The sequence below is a fragment of the Amblyomma americanum genome, chromosome 5 (genome assembly GCF_052857255.1).
Source record: "Amblyomma americanum isolate KBUSLIRL-KWMA chromosome 5, ASM5285725v1, whole genome shotgun sequence".
In the NCBI taxonomy this organism is placed as follows: domain Eukaryota; kingdom Metazoa; phylum Arthropoda; class Arachnida; order Ixodida; family Ixodidae; genus Amblyomma; species Amblyomma americanum.
The window spans coordinates 86,918,870-86,938,211 of NC_135501.1; the positions used below are offsets into that span (position 1 = coordinate 86,918,870).

The 19,342-nt window shown below is 48.5% G+C and overlaps 1 protein-coding gene across 3 annotated transcripts in view; it reads left to right on the plus strand.

The window, feature by feature from the left end:
* Positions 1-19,342, plus strand: part of LOC144132578 (sulfotransferase 1B1-like) — a 283,601-nt gene that overhangs the window by 99,311 nt on the left and 164,948 nt on the right. Inside the window, exon 1 of one of the 3 annotated variants that reach the window (XM_077665075.1) lies at positions 7,881-8,153. The exons of the other annotated variants lie outside the window; for them this stretch is intronic. The gene's annotated coding sequence lies outside the window, so the exon portion shown is untranslated. Of the gene's footprint in view, positions 1-7,880; positions 8,154-19,342 lie in introns of those variants that run through there. 3 annotated transcript variants of the gene reach the window in all.

The following is a 19,342-nucleotide window of genomic DNA, read 5'->3' on the forward strand; positions in this document are numbered from 1 at the left end:
AGCGCAAACTACAAGCTTCAACCCTTAGTCTTACTGGAAATGCGCGCTCTACGTCTCTGCCTTAGTCTCGCAAAATCACTTTCGAACGCCCTGCTTTGTCTGGGAGCCCGTATCCCTGATCTGAATTCCCGCTAAAACGAACATACGGTGTCTGCAAAGTGTTCAGGCTCAAGCTCTGCGGACGTGCCTAGGACTGCCAAAATGCGCGTCTACTGCCGCAACAGTACTCTTCGCTCAGGAGAATCCAGTGACTGCCTATGTCACAATCGAAGCCTTGAGAGCGCATATTCGTAACCTCTCTCGGATTCCCGCGCACCATCTTGCCAGTCTTCCTGCTAACCGGCCGAGTACATCGTTTGCGATAATTATTGATGCCCATCGCGACTTCCTACCAACACGATTTACACCAGCCTCTAGACCGTCTTCTCCATTATGGAGTCTGCACCAACCTCGTGTGCTTCTTTCTATACCGGGCATAAAAAAGAAAACTGATTTATTGACGGCTGCACTAAAACAGACAACCCTAGAATAATTGCATAAGAAACACGGACACCGACTGAACGTATATACCGATGGCTCAGTGACGACTTCCAATTCCTCGGGCTCCGTAGTCATCTCCTTAAGGACCATAGTTAAAAAAGTGAAAACAACACACCCGACTTCATCGACTGGCGCAAAACTCACTGCTATTCGTGTCGCCATTGAGCATATCAGTGAAGAAACACCTCAGCAATGGTCTGTTTTCACTGATTCAAAGGCAGCCCTCCAAGCGTTACAATATGCTCTTCGGCATGGGTCCCATGAACAACTTGTCGCCGAAATCCGAGAGCTCCACCACACAGCCATCCACAATGGGCACGATATTGTTTACCAATGGCTGCCAGGACACAGCGGCATCGCAGGCAACCACCGCACGGACGAGGCCGCGCGAACTGCTCACCATGACGGTGATTGCGTGTCCATCCCCAGCTCGAGATCTGACGCAGCGGATAGGCTTAGACCACTGTCGCGGGACATCACGCTTGCCGCGTGGAATTCAGGCCAATTCTCGCATTTGCGTTCAAAAACCTCAGACTCAGATCAGAAGCTTCGGCTTCCATCCGGCCTACCACGAGGTGAAACAACTTTGTTGTGTCGCCTGTGGCTTGGTGTAGCTTTCACAAAGCACTACTCCTTCTGGCTGACAGCCCTGCATGTGCCATCTGCGGGTGTGATGAGACAATAGCCCACATTCTTTGCGAGTGCCCTGCCTACAGCGCCGAAAGACAGTCTCTCTGCCGTGCACTGGAGCATCTCGACCTGCGCCCACTGACGTCAACGAAGATTCTCGGCCACTGGCCGCGGTGGTCGTCGGCGGGGAAGGCGTCCAAGCCACTGCTCCGCTTTTTGAAGAATTGTGGCCTGAACGATAGGCTGTGAGCTTACTGAACGCTGTGACTTTGCATAGCGACTTTAATTTCCTGCAACTGTCTTTCCTCCTTGATCTTTTTCTCCCCTCACGCCTTTCCCCCCGTGCAGGGTAGCAAACAGGCTATTCGTCTGGTTAACCTCCCGTCCGTTCTTCTTCTTCCTCCTCTTCCTCCTCCTCCCGTTTTTAAATACTCACGGTGCGAACTTCCCTCAGGTCGTTGGACCCGGTGACTGATGTCAGTACTCCTATTTTTGTGCCTCAGGCGGCCTTATTTTTTTCTCATCATTGGCCACGGTATCAGATGCCACAAATTATGTTAACGCAGAACCTTTTAACACCGACTGGTGTTGATCTCAGTTCTTTGCAGTGGATTGATAACCAGCCGGCAGCAGTGCAATTCCATTTTGACCACGTCTTCCCATCTCACGTGAAACACAAGCACGCAAACATTTAAAACGGTCTTCTCTATGATCACATAGAAGAATACCCCACCATGCGGTGCTTTCTACCGAAGCCTCCGTCAGCTGCCAAAACGCTGCAGTTGGCATCTTTTCGCCGGATTTGGCATGAAGCTATTCTGTCCGCATCCCAGATTATATTCCTATATTCTATGGGGAATTTTTGACTCTTGGAATGGCCCTGCACAAAATTTGCAATTCTAGTGTCTAACGTTATTATCCTCGTTGATTGTTTGTCAGTTTTAGTCTCCCTTGAAACTTCACAGAATGATTTTTTGAGCCGTTACCTGCAATTTTTTGTCCTATGCACTTTGAAGGATGTCCGTTTTGTCTGGGTCCCTGGCCATGGAGGTATTCAGTCAAATGAGGTGGCTCTTGACCACCTCCACCTTGACCACCTTTACCACCTTGATTAAGGTCGGCTCTTGACGGGTCAGTGACACATTCCGTCCCGAATTTCAGCCTGCTGGCGATTTCCAGGTTTCAGCGGTTGCAACACATCTAAACCAGGTTACGCGATCCCTTACTAAATACCACTGATTATCAGCACTTAGCATATAATTGGAACGTCCGTTCGTGTAAAACCAGGCTGTGTGAGGTATCAATGACGCGGTTGTTTTGCAGGATCCACGCAGGTGTGGGTCGACACCGAGAAACCTATGTGACGCATGCGGGGAAGTTGAATCTGTAGACCATTTTTTCCTCTACTGTCCAAAGTTCGAACTTAAGAGAAAGATTTACCTGGAGGTTCCTCTCTCCAGGCTAGGGCCCCCGTTATCTCTGCCAGTGTTATCGTTCGGTGCGAGTGCCAAACGATTTGAATTGGGCTCAATTTGTGGGATTCTCAATGATTACGTAATTGCAACTGGTAGGTTGATTTGCTCTTTTAAAATTCTTCGAGCTCTTATTCTTTCAGGAAAATGATGCCTGGTATTTTACTTCAGATATTCTTCAGTCGATTTTACTGAAACATTTTTCAAAATTAACGCTTGCTGCTAAAATTTTGTCTTAATTATGGAAATTTCCCTGTTTATGCCACCACACCTTGGCCGATCCCCCCATGTGGCTCTGTGCCATGTTTTAAGAGGAAGAAGAAGAATAAGTAAAATATTCGGCGCAATTTTAGCGGACGCGCTATCAAGAGTTAGCAGCAGTGCCTGCCAGGATAGAAGCATCGTAACACGACCACGTTCCCCACTGCATCCACAGAAAAGAATAAGAATTTTTAAGCGGCCAACGGAAGAAGATGCTTGGTTCAAGACAATAAGCTACTGCCTATTACCGGCCAGGGAGAAGGAACGTAACAAGCCACACCTTATACCAGAACTCTCAGGATCAACTGGGATAAAGGATATGTAGACTGGTTTTCGAGGAACTAAGGAAAGACGGCTTGAATGGTTTTCAAGCGCCGTTATTGTCCTTCTTATCTTCACTGATACTCCGATTTATCAATACGTCGGTTCTGTCCCGAGAAAACATTTTTGTGCATGCAGAATGTGCGTACACCATGATCAACCACTGGGCTTTGGCGTCATAATTATTCAGCTCCCACGCATGCGCGCGATGTCGTTATACTTTTTCTGCTGCATCGGTGGTAGAGAAGCTAAATAAGCCTATAAAGTTATTTCATTCTGCTAAAAAAATCATGGCTGGAAGCGTGAAACTAGCAAGCGGTTACTACGCTTTACGTTCTGAACGACGCAGCATGCATGGCAGCCGCTTTAAGTGAAGGCTGGCTTCACAGTGATAAACCGAGTTGTGAAAGGCACGAACAGGCAGATGTGACTGTCATTTTTCGTCCCGTCTACGTACTACGACATGTGCGGTTAGGAGAAGTTTTTTTGCGGAAAGCGCGCCAGGAAACAACCAAGCCACAGTAGCTGGAACAGCTCAGGAGCTTCTGCTGCTGGTTTCTATAGCGCTTCCCAAGAGCGACGACAGGCGGCGCAGGCATCGTCTTGCTCACAGCGGATCCAATGTGGCGAATCCTTGGTAGCTGCTTACATTCATTCGTGCGAGAGTTTGGAAAAATAACTAAATATTATATGACTCGGCCCGCAGTTTCGTCCAGTCGCGATGGCCGTGGGGGTGAGCACACGCCCGCATCGCTATCGCGATAAAATATCCCGAGATTGAAGAGCGTTCTCCTGTAGGAAGAAAGCACACGTAGCTGATGACTACAGCAGACAACGCGGAAGCATCTCAAAGGCATAGTGTACTTGAAAGACCGGCGCAACGGTGTTCACATAATAATAAACAACCTGGTACTTTCGCGAGACTTGTTGTCTGACGTGGTTTTCTGAGAGTCTATCAAATGCCGTTCATTGCCGTGGCGACACACCGGCGGCTAGCTGCACTTCGGTCGAGTGCTGCAGCCACAATAATAAGAAAACGTAAGGGGGAATCGTGACGTCACGAAGCCAAGCTGAACTGTCTTGAAGCCGTTATCTTTCCTCTCTTTCTTTTGGAGGAGTCAGTCCAATGTGACTCATGCGACTCGGCCCCGTCACGTGGGGACAACTTTTTCTCTTTAGTTTTTATTTCTGTGCATCTGACTTGGTACGTGATGCGTCTTTCCGGGTTTTGTTTTCTCCATAGATTATGTAATGTGTTCTTTATTTTTGTGACGCCTTATATCTCAGCGCTATCTTTGGCCGAGCATTTCCTACAGTCCGCTGGACTCCAGCCCCAGCTCTTTTTTTTCTTTTTTTGACACGAGCAATAAAAGAGGGCCTGGTAGCTGCTGCTCCAGCTGCTCATTTTCCCAAATTTGAAGATCCCGCTTGTACTACGGATATACAGCTTGACAAAGCACTACTACACATACACTATGCACAACATACGAAAGGCGGTACGCGTATCACGAGAAGTAACTTTAGTGAGTGAATATAATCGCCGTAATTGTAAATACAAAATAATGCACAACAGAAAAACCTACCGAACATAAAAAGGAGTACGCGCATAGATCGTGGCCATAAGCAAGGATAGAGGCATATAAAAGTGAGCAAGTAGAGACCAACGCAAGCATGACTTAAGCGCAGACACATATAATGTGAACCTCTAAAATGGTTGCCCGTTTACCATCGCGTACATGTACTACTGAAGACTTAAGTTTGTAGGGTTTAACGTCCCAAAGCGACTCAGGCTATGAGGGACGCCGTAGTGGAGGGCTCCGGATAATTTTGACCGCCTGAGGTTCTTTAATGTGCTGTGATATCGCACAAAACACGGGCCTAAAGTCACCACATGAAAGTGAATGCTAATGATATTGAACGCACTCACGATACATCGGTGAAGAGAGATGATGATGATGAAGGATATTTATGGCGCAAGTGCATCTATGGCCAAAGAGCGCCACGGCACAAGGTAATTTCGATTACTCAAGGTCGGGTCAAATACCCATTTTCCCATGCATTTCACCCTAAATAAGTCGAGCACGTGTCCAGGGGAATGCTTGTACCCATTGTATCACCGGTGGGTACCCGGTGGCCCTGGGGATCGAACTCCGCACCTTGCTCATTCCAGGCGGATGATCAGACTACTAGGCCACCGCTGAGGTACCGGTGAAGAGAAATAGTAGTTCTGATATTTAGTTATTCAAACTGAATAGCACTTAATTACTCCCAAGGATGCCGCTGTCGTCGGTGAAGGATTTGAGCACAACGAGGGCTCGTTGTTGGAGCGTCCTCCCTTCTTTTCCAGCGGCCTTCCTGTTGACTTCCTTTCCCTGGTATCGCTCTCTATCCCAGCGCGGCCGTGACTAAAGCCTATCCTGTGTCGTACTAGCCTCTCGTTCGCATAACCTCGTGCGTCAGGCGATTGCTCGCCCCCTGCCATTGATTCGCTTGTACGTTGTTTTCATGCTTGGCTGATTCGAGCACAAAGCGAGCAGGTTAATGGCATGCACCGCTCACAGTCTGCGGGTTTCCGACAGGGAGGGGAGTTACCAAAGAGCACCCATATCTTGCGTATCATAAAAAGAGAACGAAGAAAATACACTTGACGAGCATACCAATGCCCAAATAAATATGTAGTATTGGTAGTAGTAGTAGTAGTAGTAGTAGTAGTAGTAGTAGTAGTAGTAGTAGTAGTAGTAGTAGTAGTAGTAGTAGTAGTAGTAGTAGTAGTAGTAGTAGTAGTAGTAGTAGTAGTAGTAGTAGTAGTAGGAGTGTTGGTTTACTAAATAAATAATAAAAAGGAAGGATAAGATTTTTGCTAGCCCCGGCATCTGCCATCGATACTGAAGCACCTGAGCTGGGGAAGCGGAATAAGAAGGCAGAATGGAGAAATGAAATGAAAATTAAGAAATGTTTACAGGTTGCGCGCGTGATTAGTAAATATGTCCAGCCAAATCATATTTACCCTTTAATTCAGATAAGGACACCAAGGAGGCCAGTTGTTAAGGGATATTCGTAAACTGCCATTCATCATCATATGCCAGGTTTTCTCAGCTCTATCATGAATGGCAGTTTATCAATATCCCTCAAGAGAAAAGTGCACAACTGCTGTGTGATACCGGTACTCACCTGTGGGGCAAAAACGTAGAGGGTAGAGAAAGGTTTCAGCTCAAGTTACGGACAACGCAGCGAGCCACGGAAAGAAAAATGATAGGTGTAAAGTTGAGAGACTGGAAGCGGGCAGAATGGGTGAGGGAACAGACGCGGGTAAAGCACAGCCTAGTCGAAATCAAGAGGAAGAAATGGGCTTTGGCAGGGCATGTACTGCGAAGGCGAGATAACCGCCGGTTCTTAAGGGTAACGGAGGAGATATCATCCGCCCACCTAACTTTCTGCCGGCCCCTGCTACGCTTGCCTTCTCTTGAAATCCATTCCGTTACCCTTAAGGACCAGCGGTTATCTTGCCTTCGGATGACATGCCACGCCCAAGCATAATAGTAATACCCAAATAAGCTAATAACATAGCAATTTGGAAAATAAAATTTCGCTGCGGCCTAATTTATTTTATATTCGCGAAACTTTTGAAGGGCCAAATTGTTAAACTGCATAGGATTGAATTACAAGGTGATCGCAAACTTCTTCTTATTTGTGTTCACAGCGATTACCAGTGCGCCAACTCTCATTTGTTGTTTTTCTGCTCGGCTTTCCAGCCTTTCCCAGTCCACTCCGCCCATAGCAGTTCTAAGCAACTGACAGCTAGATGTAATTGGAGGAGCGTAGATTCCCTGCGACTGAGAGGAAAGGAAAATTTAGTTCTGATTATGCGCCTTAACTTTTATCCTTACGTAAACGGAAATGAATATTTTTCCAAATTTCATAATTCCTAACGTAGTGAAATACTAGTACGTAGTCCAAAAAGACTGTACAAACGCTAGTCTAGCGACTAGGTTTTTAACGTACCAGCAACGATGGATTTATGAAGCCTGTACCAGCGTGCCTTGCTTGATGCTGCTGTTGTCGTCAAGAAGATAATGACGAGTACCCACTTCTGGGGATTGGTCAAGACACAGGCGGCGGCTTACAGGTACTCATAACGATTATTTAAAAAAAAGGAATGCAGATTGGTTGATTAAGTCATGCGTTCAGAATATTTTCCGATGAAGAGGAGGTAGAACGTTACACGAGGTGACCGTGTATTCCAATCTATAGTAGCGTATAGTTTACGTTGCCTACACTTCGGCGTTCAGACAGAAACAAATGAAACTGTAAACTTACTGCAGCAGCACCGTCTTGTTTAAACAGCAAGTGTCAATGGAACACAGAGAGAAGCGTGTTTTTGTGACCAGAGTCGGATGGAATGAATTTCTCTCTATTTTGATTAGAACATGAACAAGCAATACATTTCTTCTTCCGCTAAAATCGGCACCAGCTGGAAGTCAGCCTCAGTGTCACAACCCAGCGTTCGCCGCGCAATTTCCGCTGTAGCTGCGGCTGCGCCGGTGCACAAAACAGGAGCAGACGAACGCCGGGTCGCGAGCGAGCAGACGACGACGATGAAGCGGCAGCGGCGCGCGCGCCCCCCATTGGCTGAGCCGGCCGTCGCGAGCCAATCGGTGCTCGGGAAGCCGAAGGCAGCCATCGGCGAGTGCCAAATTCTCTCGTTAGATCCATTTTTTCCATTGTGCGCGCACACGTCGAACACCGTTCACCGCCGGAGCCGCCATTTCGAACCCCTTTACGAACGCCATCCTCGTGTCGCCGACTACCAGCCCCGACAGTTCGCTCACGTAGGTGCCTCCATCACCGTTTTGTGCGAGTGAGTGACGCCGAATCGTGCATGGAGTGCTTCGTTCCTATGGGCGGTTGAGAGCTACCTGACGCGCCAAGGTGAGTTCGTTTGGTGGCGTCTCTGCTCTCCTTAACGCAGACTTCGCTTTGGTGCCTCTAGCCTCAGCTGAGAGGCTGTCAGGCCACGCAGACGTAGTCTTGAAGTTACGCCCTGTAAGTGGTCTTAACCTACGGATGAACAGCACAATGCTCGCAGTTATAAGCGAACAGAAGTGGGGGAATGACGCACACCACGTTCTAGATTGTTCGACTCGCGTACAATGTTCGTCTGTTTCGACGCGGCGACTGTGGTCGGCTGCGCTGCGCTCGTTTGTGACCCACGTTTAGGCGTGCGACCGGTGCGTCAGGCACATGTTTTCGTTCTTTTGCTCTTGCGTCCAGGTTTTGTCGGTTGTCTTTTTTTTTCGTTTCATAATCATCCGTGCTGTTTCATTTCTTTTTGCTGGCAGTGTAAGTGATACGAACTAGCCAAAGCATGCGGCTTCGTCGCTGTACGGTCTATGCGCAGACAATGAACGCTGCCGAAAATAGCAGGGCGAATGAGGTCGAAACAAGTGGCTTTGGTGCCAACCGAAAGCGCTCTAATTGTTTGGAAATGTTTGAAAATTGTATTTATTCTGGATGCTGAAACAGTGATGGAATATGGATGGTTGTCATAGAGAATACATACCTCACACTTGCCATTTTTCTATGACTTTGATTCACTCTCAATCCTTACCATCTCTTTAGCATGCCACTCTGTTCGTTGAGAAAAATTCCATCTGCAGTAGCCCATCACTGGCCGACATTCCTGTCAGAACGGAAACAAGATCCTCCATGGACAGTATTCGACGATGAGCTATAGAAAGAACGCTCCATTCGAACTTTGGGAGAGACCTGTGCGCAGTGTCAACAGAGGAAAAAAAAATGCTGTCTAGACCGCTCTATGTCTAGACAGCCACACTGCAGAAATGCATGCTTACATCAGACACGAACCTATCCAGGCTCGTCCTATCCAGGCGGCCGTAAGCACTCCCTTTTATAGAAGGGAGTGTGCTAGAAGACTGCTTACTTCCTTTTTGCTCCCAGATAATTGTATTTGTGTTAGAGTGTATCACTCGGACCTTCCTCGAATGCCGGACGACGCCGCAAATGTCTCGAAGTGTTTGGACCGCGTGTCCCAGACGACAATTTCAACTGCTGCGCAGAAGCTCACAAAGTGTCTGAGAAACATATCTAAGCGTTTTACGGCGTCGACCGTTCGTCCAACCCGATTGAAACGAAGGTGGCGGATTGAGCGAGGCACTGCCTGCGTGCACGGGGCTTTTCGGCGGATGTGGCTCCCGCAGTGAAAAAGCTACTACATTTTCAAGGATCCTCTCTTTGGTCATCTCACGAGGATATTGGGCAGTCATAAGCAGATGAAGTCTGTCTCTCTTACAGTATCTTCTATATAACCCTTTGATTTCATCATTGGGATTCACTGCGTATGACGGCAGTTTTTAGCAACGCTGTTGTTTATGCCGAACTGCCAGCTAATATTACATGAGCATGTGTCCGTTCCTTAAGTTACCTGCACGGCTTTAGTGCCTGGCGTTGCCTCTACCGATATTAGCACCTAAAACCCGTTGATTCGAATCCCACTCAAACGCGTTTTCTTATGCTGCAGACGGACTGAAGAACAAAAAAAAATGGCTGGCGCTTCAGCACTGCGAAGCACGAAATACAGTGCGAAAGCAGGCTTTGTGCAGATGGACACCACCGCCGCGTACTTGAACGCGATTCAGTTCTCCACTGATCCAGAGAGTAAGTCATGCGCCGTTCCTCTTCCCAGTGTCTACGCAGTCAACAAAGTTGTCAACCCGGCGGGCGCGTTTCGATGGGCGCGAAACGCGGAAGACCTCTGTGTGCTGTGCGATCTCAGTGGTGGTAGTGGTGAAAAACCTTTACTCCGAAAGTTTTACTAGGCTATGTCGACAAGGCAAACGATGAAACTTGATTAAGTAAGACAGTTAATTGTGGTAATTGGGAAATGGGATGAACTTACATCTCTGGTTAATCGAGTAAATTTGAGGAGAAGGGAGAAGTGAGGCAAAGAGAGGCGACGAGTGAACCAAAAAGGGGCAGAGAAACGAGGAGGCGTCAATGCTTTCGCATTCCTCCAATGCGGGTTACTGCAGCGACATCAAACGTTTTTTATTGCTTTCAAAAGAGAAGTTTGTGGAAGTATGCAGGAGCCGGAACATAGAGTCCGGCCCTTACAAATACTAGGTGGGGTCCCTAGTACAGGACGCCAGTGGCGCCAGCCGCTGCCCGGGCGCGCTCGACCTGCTGGCGATAGTGCGCGTGAAAGATCCCCAGGTGGTCGAAATTATTCCAGAGCCCTCCACTACGGCACCTGTTCTTCCTTTCTTCTTTCACTCCCTCATTTATCCCTTCCCTTACGGCGCGGTTCAGGTGTCCAACGATATATGAGACAGATAGTGCGCCATTTCCTTTCCCCCAAAACCAATTATTATTATTCCAGAGCCCACCACTGCAGCACCTCTTTCTTCGTTCCTTCTTTTACTCCATCTTTTGCCCCTTAGGGTGCGGTTCAGGAGCCCATAGGGATATGAGACAGTTACCGCCAATTCCTTTCCTCAAAAAACAATTTTCATTTTTAATGGACCTAGTAAACGCCGGCGGCGTTCTGCTGAAAATACGCCGCGGTGGGTCAGTGGTTAGGGCGCTCGGCTACTGATCTGGAGTTCCCGGGTTCGAACCCGGAAGCGGCGGCTGCGTTTTTATGGAGGAAAAACGCTAAGGCGCCCGTGTGCTGTGCGATGTCAGTGCACGTTAAAGATCCCCAGGTGGTCGAAATTATTCAGGAGCCCTCCACTACGCCACCTCTTTCTTTCTTTCTTTCTTCTTTCACTCCCTCCTTTATCTCTTCCATTACGGCGTGGTTCTGGTGTCTACAGATACATGAGACAGATACTGCGCCATTTCCTTTCCCCAAAACCAATTATTATTATTATTATTATTATTATTATTATTATTATTATTATTATTATTATTATTATTATTATTATTATTATTATTCTGCTCAAATGAAAGTAATATTAATTGGTATTTGAGGAAAGGAAATGACGCAGTAAACATCTCACATATGCCGGTGGACACCCAAACCGTGCCGTAAGGAAAGGATAGAGGAGGAATTAAAATAACAAAGAAGGAAAGGGGTGCCGTAGTGCATGGTGGTGGTGAAAAACCTTTATTGAATTCTGAGAGTTTGCGAGCCGAAAATGGCTCTTTCTTTATAGGAGCCGTAGTCCGGAAACGCGGTCGCTGTGGCCGGGCCCGAACCCGAGAACTCCGGATCAGTAGCCGAGCACTCTACCCGCGGCGCCACCGCGGCGGGTAACCCGACTTTTAACTTTCACTTTCGGGGGGAGTTTTACAGTAATAGTAATAATAATAATAATTGGTGTTTGGGGAAAGGAAATGGCGCAGGATTTGTCTCATATCGTTGGACACTTGAACCGCGCCGTAAGGCAAGGGATAAAGGAAGGAGTGAAAGAAGAAAGGAAGAAAGAGGTGCCGTAGTGGAGGGCTCCGGAATAATTTCGACCACACGGGGATATTTAACGTGCACTGACATCGCACAGCACATGGGCGCCTTAGAGTTTTGCCTCCGTAAAAACGCAGCCGGCGCGGTTGGGTTCGAGACCGGGAACTCCGGATCAGTAGATGAGCGCCCTAACCACTGAGCCACCGCGGCGGGTGGAATTTTACAGTCCAAAGGTAATAATAATAATTGGTTTTTTGGGGAAAGAAAATGGCGCAGTATCTGTCTCATATATCGTTGGACACCTGAACCGCGCCGTAAGGGAAGGGTTAAGGAAGGGAGTGAAAGAAGAAAGGAAGAAGGAGGTGCCGTAGTGGAGGGCTCCGGAATAATTTCGACCACCTGGGGATCTTTAACGTGCACTGACATCGCACAGCACACGGGCGCCTTAGCGTTTTTCCTCCATAAAAACGCAGCCGCCGCGGTCGGGTTCGAACCCGGGAACTCCGGATCAGTAGTCGAGCGCCCTAACCACTGAGCCACTGCGGCGGGGCAAGTCCAAAGGTAACGATTCATATTTCGAGGTAGAAGCTCCTCTGTTCGCTTCCGATGAATCTTCTGTAAAGCAGCGTCATAAAAGTACCGAAGTTGGGCTCCCAATTGGTCGAGATGGTCGTGACGTCATCAGCACCGCTGTATTTGAAAATCTGACAGTGTCGGGTTCCTACAGTTGAATTATCACGGGATTATACGAATCCTACCCAGGTTATTCCACCCACAAATCCCGGTAATCCACCTTTACCCTCTAAACATCCGCACGAATATATCTTAATCCACCACTAATCTACCATAACCCATTTTCTGGGCTGCGCCTACTTCCAAAATTGGGGGGGGGGGGAGAAAATTGACAATTGGTTGTGGGGGGAAAGGAAATGGCGCTTATCTGTCGCATATATCGTTGGACACCTGAACCGCGCCGTAAGGGAAGGGATAAAGGAGGGACTGAGAGAAGAAAGGAAGAAAGAGGTGCTGTAGTGGAGGGCTCCGGAAAAATTCCGACCACCTGGAGACCTTTGACGTTCACTGACATCGTGCACTGTCATCGTACAGCACACAGGCGTCTTTGCGTTCCGCCTCCATCTAAACGCGGCTTCCGCGGTCGGGTTCCGTCCTTTAGAATTTTTGGGGGTGGACCAACTTGCGCATGCTATCTTATTTGCTTTAAGAATGAAGTTACGAAGGCACCCAAGTTATTGCCGCGCAGCGTTAATTTCGAAAGGTGCTCTACTAACCGTGCCACCCTTATTGTTTGGCTCTTCATCTCGCAAGAGACGCTTGTACTGTCTCCGCCGATTAACCGAAACACGAGCTGTTCTTTTTTTTGTAATCTGCAAGCACATGCAGAATACTCGCGCTTCCACTCAGGGCGCGACTGCCCTAATCTAAAAGTGTTCTGCAACTTTGGGTGGCGTGACGCAGCTGACTGTACCAACTTTTCGACGATCGCTGCATGCTGTTACGGAAACACATTTTGTGCCCATTTAACGCTCCCTTTACCTCTCCTTATTTCTACTACCCTCCCACTCTTTCCCCGACTGCTTGGCTTAACCCGACCGCGGCTGCCGAGTTTGGATGGAGGCGAAGCTCTAAAGGTGCCCGTGTGCTGTGTGATGACAGTGCACGTTAAAATATCCCCGGGTAGCCGAAATTGTTCTGGAGCCCACATGAGCAATGGGAGGGGTGCTGTCTATCTCGGAGCTCGACATGTCCTTGCCATTCTCAGAGGCTTAAATTTTTAGAGGGCCGACTTAAAACCTGACAACTCACCCCTAGACATTCTTGAAGTGGCAGGGTTGCTGCTACACTCTCGGACGTCGCTTCGTGCCATGCAGTGAAAAGTACGACCTTCAAGACCTGTGCGGTTTTGCACGTAAGCCCTTCAGGACTGCTGACCTGTGAGGGCTCGCAACTTGTGTGCACATGGATCGCAGCTGTGCATAGGCACAGGAAGCTGTCCACTAGTTTACACTTCCGCTACAAAGCCGAGCAGCAAAACCTGGTGGGCGACAACGGTTGGAAAAGGGCATTGCGTTTAGGCGACTGTATAGTTTCGCGGCAGGCGTGTTGCAGGTATTAATCTTTAATGATTTCCATCTTCACGTTTTATAAGCTGAATAGCTATATTGTTTCCTATGTGCTGAAGGAGGGCTCGAATGTGAGGAACGTCGTATAGGAGCGGTATACTCTCGGATGCTTGAAAAGATTGCGCCTGAGTTGCCAATTTGTTTCAGCGTGCAAAACCTAGGTTAGGAGGGCAGGCATGCCATTTCAGTTTAGTTCAATTTTTTTTCTCAAGTAATAATGACCTGTGTGGCACACGTCGAAGTGTACAGGATTGAACTGTGGGTCTAGGTTGCGCGTTGAATGTTGCGTTTAGCGCGAGGAAGAAGATAAACTTTATTTTCGCCGAAAAAAAGTAGAAGAGGTGTGGGGTATAGCCCCATCAAATTTCCATGAGCCCGTGGCGTTCAACGACTTCTAGGGCTTTTGTCTCAACACGGACCTGTGTGTCCGAGTCGGAACTTAGCAATGCGGCCTCCCACTGGTCTGGATTCGGAGGTGCAAACCTCGAGGAGTGGAGTCAGCGCGAAACATTGCACTCGTCTAATTAATGACCGCCAATTGTCGCCTCTATGAAACGCGGCCAACAGCTGACGAAGAGCAACAGCATGACGAGGGCAACACCTTGTCCTGTCGGCAGCTCTCGGAAGGTCCTTTCAGAAGTTAACTTGATGTGTGCGCGTTGCCGGTTTTATCGCAGCAACTCGACGAACCTCGTGGGCGTTGCAATTACACGGTTTCAAAATAACGCAGCTATACATTTCAGTTCACGTTAAAGATCCCCAGGTGATCAAAATTATTCCGGAGCCCTCCACTACGGCATCTCCTTCTCTGTCTTCCTTTATTATCCTTTCCCTTACGGCGCGGCAGAGGTGTGCATTAAGATATGCCAGACAGTTACTGCGCCATTTACTTTCCTCAAAACCACTTTTCCATTTTTTTTTAACACGCCGCGGTGGCTCAGTGGTTAAGGCGCTCGTCTACTGAGCCGTAGTACCAGGGTTCGAACCCGACTGTGGCGACCACGTTTCGATGCAAAAGGCGCCCGTGCGCTGTGCGAAGTCAGTGCACGTTATAGATCCCCAGGTGGTCGAAATAAGTCCTCAAATAAGAGCTAAATTGCGCACTTCACAGCGGCCACCCATAACGACAAAGGGTCAAATATGGCGAGCATGTCCAACGCTCAATCTCCCCGGAGACCTCCACTACGGTATCTATTTCATCCTGTTTTATCTTAGCTAGTTCCTCATTTATCCCTTCCCTTACTCCGCCTTTCAGGTGTTCGCCGATATGTGAGACAGATACTGCGCCATTTCCTTTTCTCAAAAACCATTTCAATTTTTCATTATATTTTTACTTCCTCAACTGAGTAATCTATACATAAAGGTTCTCTGTGGAACCAAAAGAGGTATTTTAGTTTGCTCGTGTTAGCAGATTACGGTGATTGACATTTTGCTAACTACTTCTTGCGTGAAATTTTTCATCACGTAGTTATTGTTTGAAAGTAGAAGGCAACGAGAATATATGAGACAAAAATTGTCTCTTTCTTAGATCGGTGCATTATATCTAAGGTCACACTAGGACTGCTTGGATAGTAGTAAGCTTTGCCGAAGATAGTAGGCTTTGAGGATTAAACTAGTATTCTAAGAGCTTACAAAGCTGTGCATTGTTTGAGTAAACTAATCTTTGCATTGAGTCTGTTAAGCAGCTGCAATCGTTAGTGTTATGATGTTGGGCGATTTTAATCGTCGGTAAAATGGAGGCGCATTCCTAGAGAACATGTCTCATGCCTGCAGGAAAGGGCCATCGAAGGCTGGCGGTGTACCGAGCCGTTTTCCCTCATGTGTGCTTTCTGTCGCCTTCTCGGCCGTGACATCACGGCCACTTCCGCGCGCTGTTGGACGTGACGTCATTAACTTCTGCCGGCTCATTCATTGACGGCCAACGTTGTGACAGTGACCGGCGCTAGCTCGTCCCGATGCTTAATCTACGCGTCACTTGAGCTGTCATGCGTTCCCAACGGGACGTACGACATAAAGGACACGGCTAAATGATGGATTGCACAGCCGATATTTCATTTGCGATTTTGTTTTGCTGCCGCAGGTGAAGCTATAGCAGATAATTGGCAGCGCTAGCCTTTACAAGTAACTGCAGCTGTGATTGTGTAGACTGACTTTCCCGAAATCGTTTCTTTTTGAGAAGAAACGGAAATATATCTGCGCTCTGTGACATACCTTGAAACCTGTCTATGTCATGAAAACATCTCGAGACAAATACGGCAAGGGATCATTACTGGCTTCTACAGACTCGCTGGGAATCGCACTTTCGCGACTAAAACTGGCGGCAGGTGGCGCACTGTGGCTGCTTAGTCTGCGCACCATACTCTATGGTAAAAGACAGCAGTTGTACGCTGCATCTTGCCCTAACTACTTTTAACGCAGCCTTAAAGGGACACTGTAGCATCCTAAACGTGAACACACGCAATTGGGAGTAAAAAAATGAGTAAGCTGCCGTTTTTACTCATTTTTGTTTAGATTGGGAGGACAATATGAAATTGGCCTTTATCGATGGCGTATACGTGTTTTTAAGGTTAAATAGAACACTGTCACCGAAAACTGGAGGTTTTATGAGCTAGAAAAGACTCCAAAAACGAAATGCAGGTGTCGCCACCACCTGAAGATTTCATAACTGTACTGCATGCGCGGACACTGAATTTCGGGCGGTAGAGAGAAAGTGGGCGGTAGAGAGAACCGGCCCGCGCACCTTCAAATACATTTCAGGTTTTCTAAGACATCGCACAGCAGAAATCTGCTTCGGGTCTCTCTCCTCCCCAACCTTCGCACTCGGCAGCAGAGGCACTCCGCAAAGGTCAGTCCTCTTGCCGCTGCTCTTCAATATAACACTCATTCCCATGGCCAAGGCGTTAAACGCAGTACCTAATCTCTCGCACTTTTTCTATGCCGACGACATTACACTGTGGACAACCACAGGAAATGCCGGAGCCATAGAAGAAACATTGCGGGCTGGCGCGGACCTGGTGGCAGCCCATGCTGCAGCCGTCGACCTGGCCTGCTCCCCTACGAGATCCGAATTACTCATTCTTCGACCACCTAGATGTAGGACGGACCTAGGTCCCTCGCCTCTATTAAAACTCACGTTGGACGGCACCCCATCCCAGAAGTGGAAAAGGCCCGAATCCTAGGCATCCTACTCCAGAGCAACGGCAAGAACACTGCCACGATAACCAAACTCACAAACACCGTCCATGAGACCATCGGCTCATACGACGAATTGTCAACCGACACAGGGGCATGAGAGAACATGACCTCCGTCGCCTAGTTCAAGCATTCGTCGTAAGCCGCATAGTATACTCTCTCCCATATCTCTTCCTCACGAGAGCAGAAGAAGAGAAAATCAACGCCCTGATTCGCCAGGCATACAAGACCGCACTCAACCTCCCTCGACGCACCTCAAACGAACGGCTCTTACTCATGGGCATAGATAACACACTAGCCGAGCTTACAGAAGCTCACCGGACGGCACAACTTGAACGTCTCTCCTCCACCCCTACAGGCCGCAGCATCATTAAGAACCTAGGCCTTAACCCAACCAACACTCTCCGGCCTACATACCCCACCCCCGGGGCCACCCAAAAGCTTCTAACAGTACATCCACTCCCAAAAAACATGCACGCAGTCCATTACCAAGCTCGACGCGCAGCAAGAGCCCAGGCACTACACAAACATTATAACCAACACACGGAGCCTGTCTACGTAGATGCCGCGGCGTACACCACTCAGCCGGCCTTTGCCATTTCTGCAATCGGCCACAATCTTTCACGTCTAGCAGCGGCATCGGTCCTAACGCACTCCTCGCTAAAAGACGATGAAGCTGCAGTTGCCCTTGCGATCTCCTCCACCTCTGCCACACTCGTATTTAGGGACTCAAAAACCGCGATCAGAAACTTTGCAAAAGGGCGGACGCATGCCGTCGCCCATAAAATTCTCAACTCCTCTCAGCCCCCCACTAGGCCCATTCAACTCATATGGGTCCCCTCGCATGCGGGCCATCCAGGCAGCGAAGCCGCCCATGACATCGCTCTGGCGTACGTCAACCGAGCAGGGCAAGCCGCCGAGCCAGGGAGCGCCCGTGACCGAATGATCACATACCACGAAATTTCCCTCCACTACAGAGAGCAACGACTGCACTATCCGTCGCCTCACAAATCACTCACTAAATTAGAGCAGCTGACGTGGCGCCAGCTACAATCTCGCACCTTTCTCTCCCCCGTCCTTTTAGCACTGATGCACCCAGGGCTGTTCTCTCCAGAGTGTACTCTATGAGGAGCCCCAAGAGCTGATTTCCATCACATTACAGTACATATGCTCTGAGTTCCAGCCGCCATCAGAGTGGCAACCCACGGACCTCGAGCGATGGGAGGTCGCGGTGTCCAGCTCCGACCCAGCTGTCCAAAAGCAGCTGGTGGACAGGGCTTTGGAAGTCGCCGGACGTCACCGACTGCCGGCCACTTCACGCGACCAAAAGCCAACGGAAGAATAGTTGAAGATATGGCTCAATATTCATTAAAATTTACCACCACCGCCACCACCAGAAAGTGGTCACAGATAGAGAGGAGGAGGCTGTGTAGTAGAGGGCTGCGGAATTATTTTAGCCACCTGGGGTTCGTTCACGTGCAATGACATCGACGTGCGGCCGCGGCGGCCGGGAATCGATTCCGCGATTTTAGGCGCAGTTCTCCTTTCGGTATAGGAGCGTCGGGCTGTGAGGAAAACATTCTCGAGGTCTCGGTTGTTGCCAATAGGAGAGAGTTTCAAACTTCCCGACCTTGTGAACTCAATCAAGCACATACTTCGTCTCCTTGGCGCACCGAAGTTTGTGCAGCCGCAGTGCGGACGGTCGAACTTTATTTTTTCGGCGTTTTGCGCGCTTCCTTCCGTGCGTAGAAAAGTAGAATGTTCTGGGTGAAGAAATAAGAATAATACTTTATTGATTGCATATTGAATAAGTACATAAATTCGGTGTTCAGGCGAAGGTCCCGAAGTCAAGCGACTGTCACGGTACCTCCGGGAGTTTCGGTGCTTTCGATATTCCCCCATTTGATGATGATAATGATAGTGGTGGTGGAATTTTAACTGCGCAAGGGCAGCTTTTGCGAAAGCGCGCCATGGTGCAGGCATTTTCGTTTACTAAAGGTTGTTTACAGGCCTGTTTCCAAAGCAGTTTACCTCACAAAGAATCAGCATCAAGCCAAGGGAAAGCTTGTACCCATTGTATCACCGGTGGGTGTCCAGCAGCACTGGGGATCGAACCCCGTACTTCCCGCATGTATTGTGCTGTTTATTTTTCCTCGTGATGCTATACAACTGCGCCTCCGCGTGTCTCCATCACTTCAATGGTTCACTTTGCCCGTGTGCTGTGCGGTGTGAGTTGTCATGAGAAACCCCAGAGGGACGAAATTAATTCCTTGCACTCCATTGCGGTGTATCTCAGAGCGCAGTGTAGCCTTGCTCTTAAATTGCCCACAGATATGTAAATAAATAAATTGAGCCAAATGTGG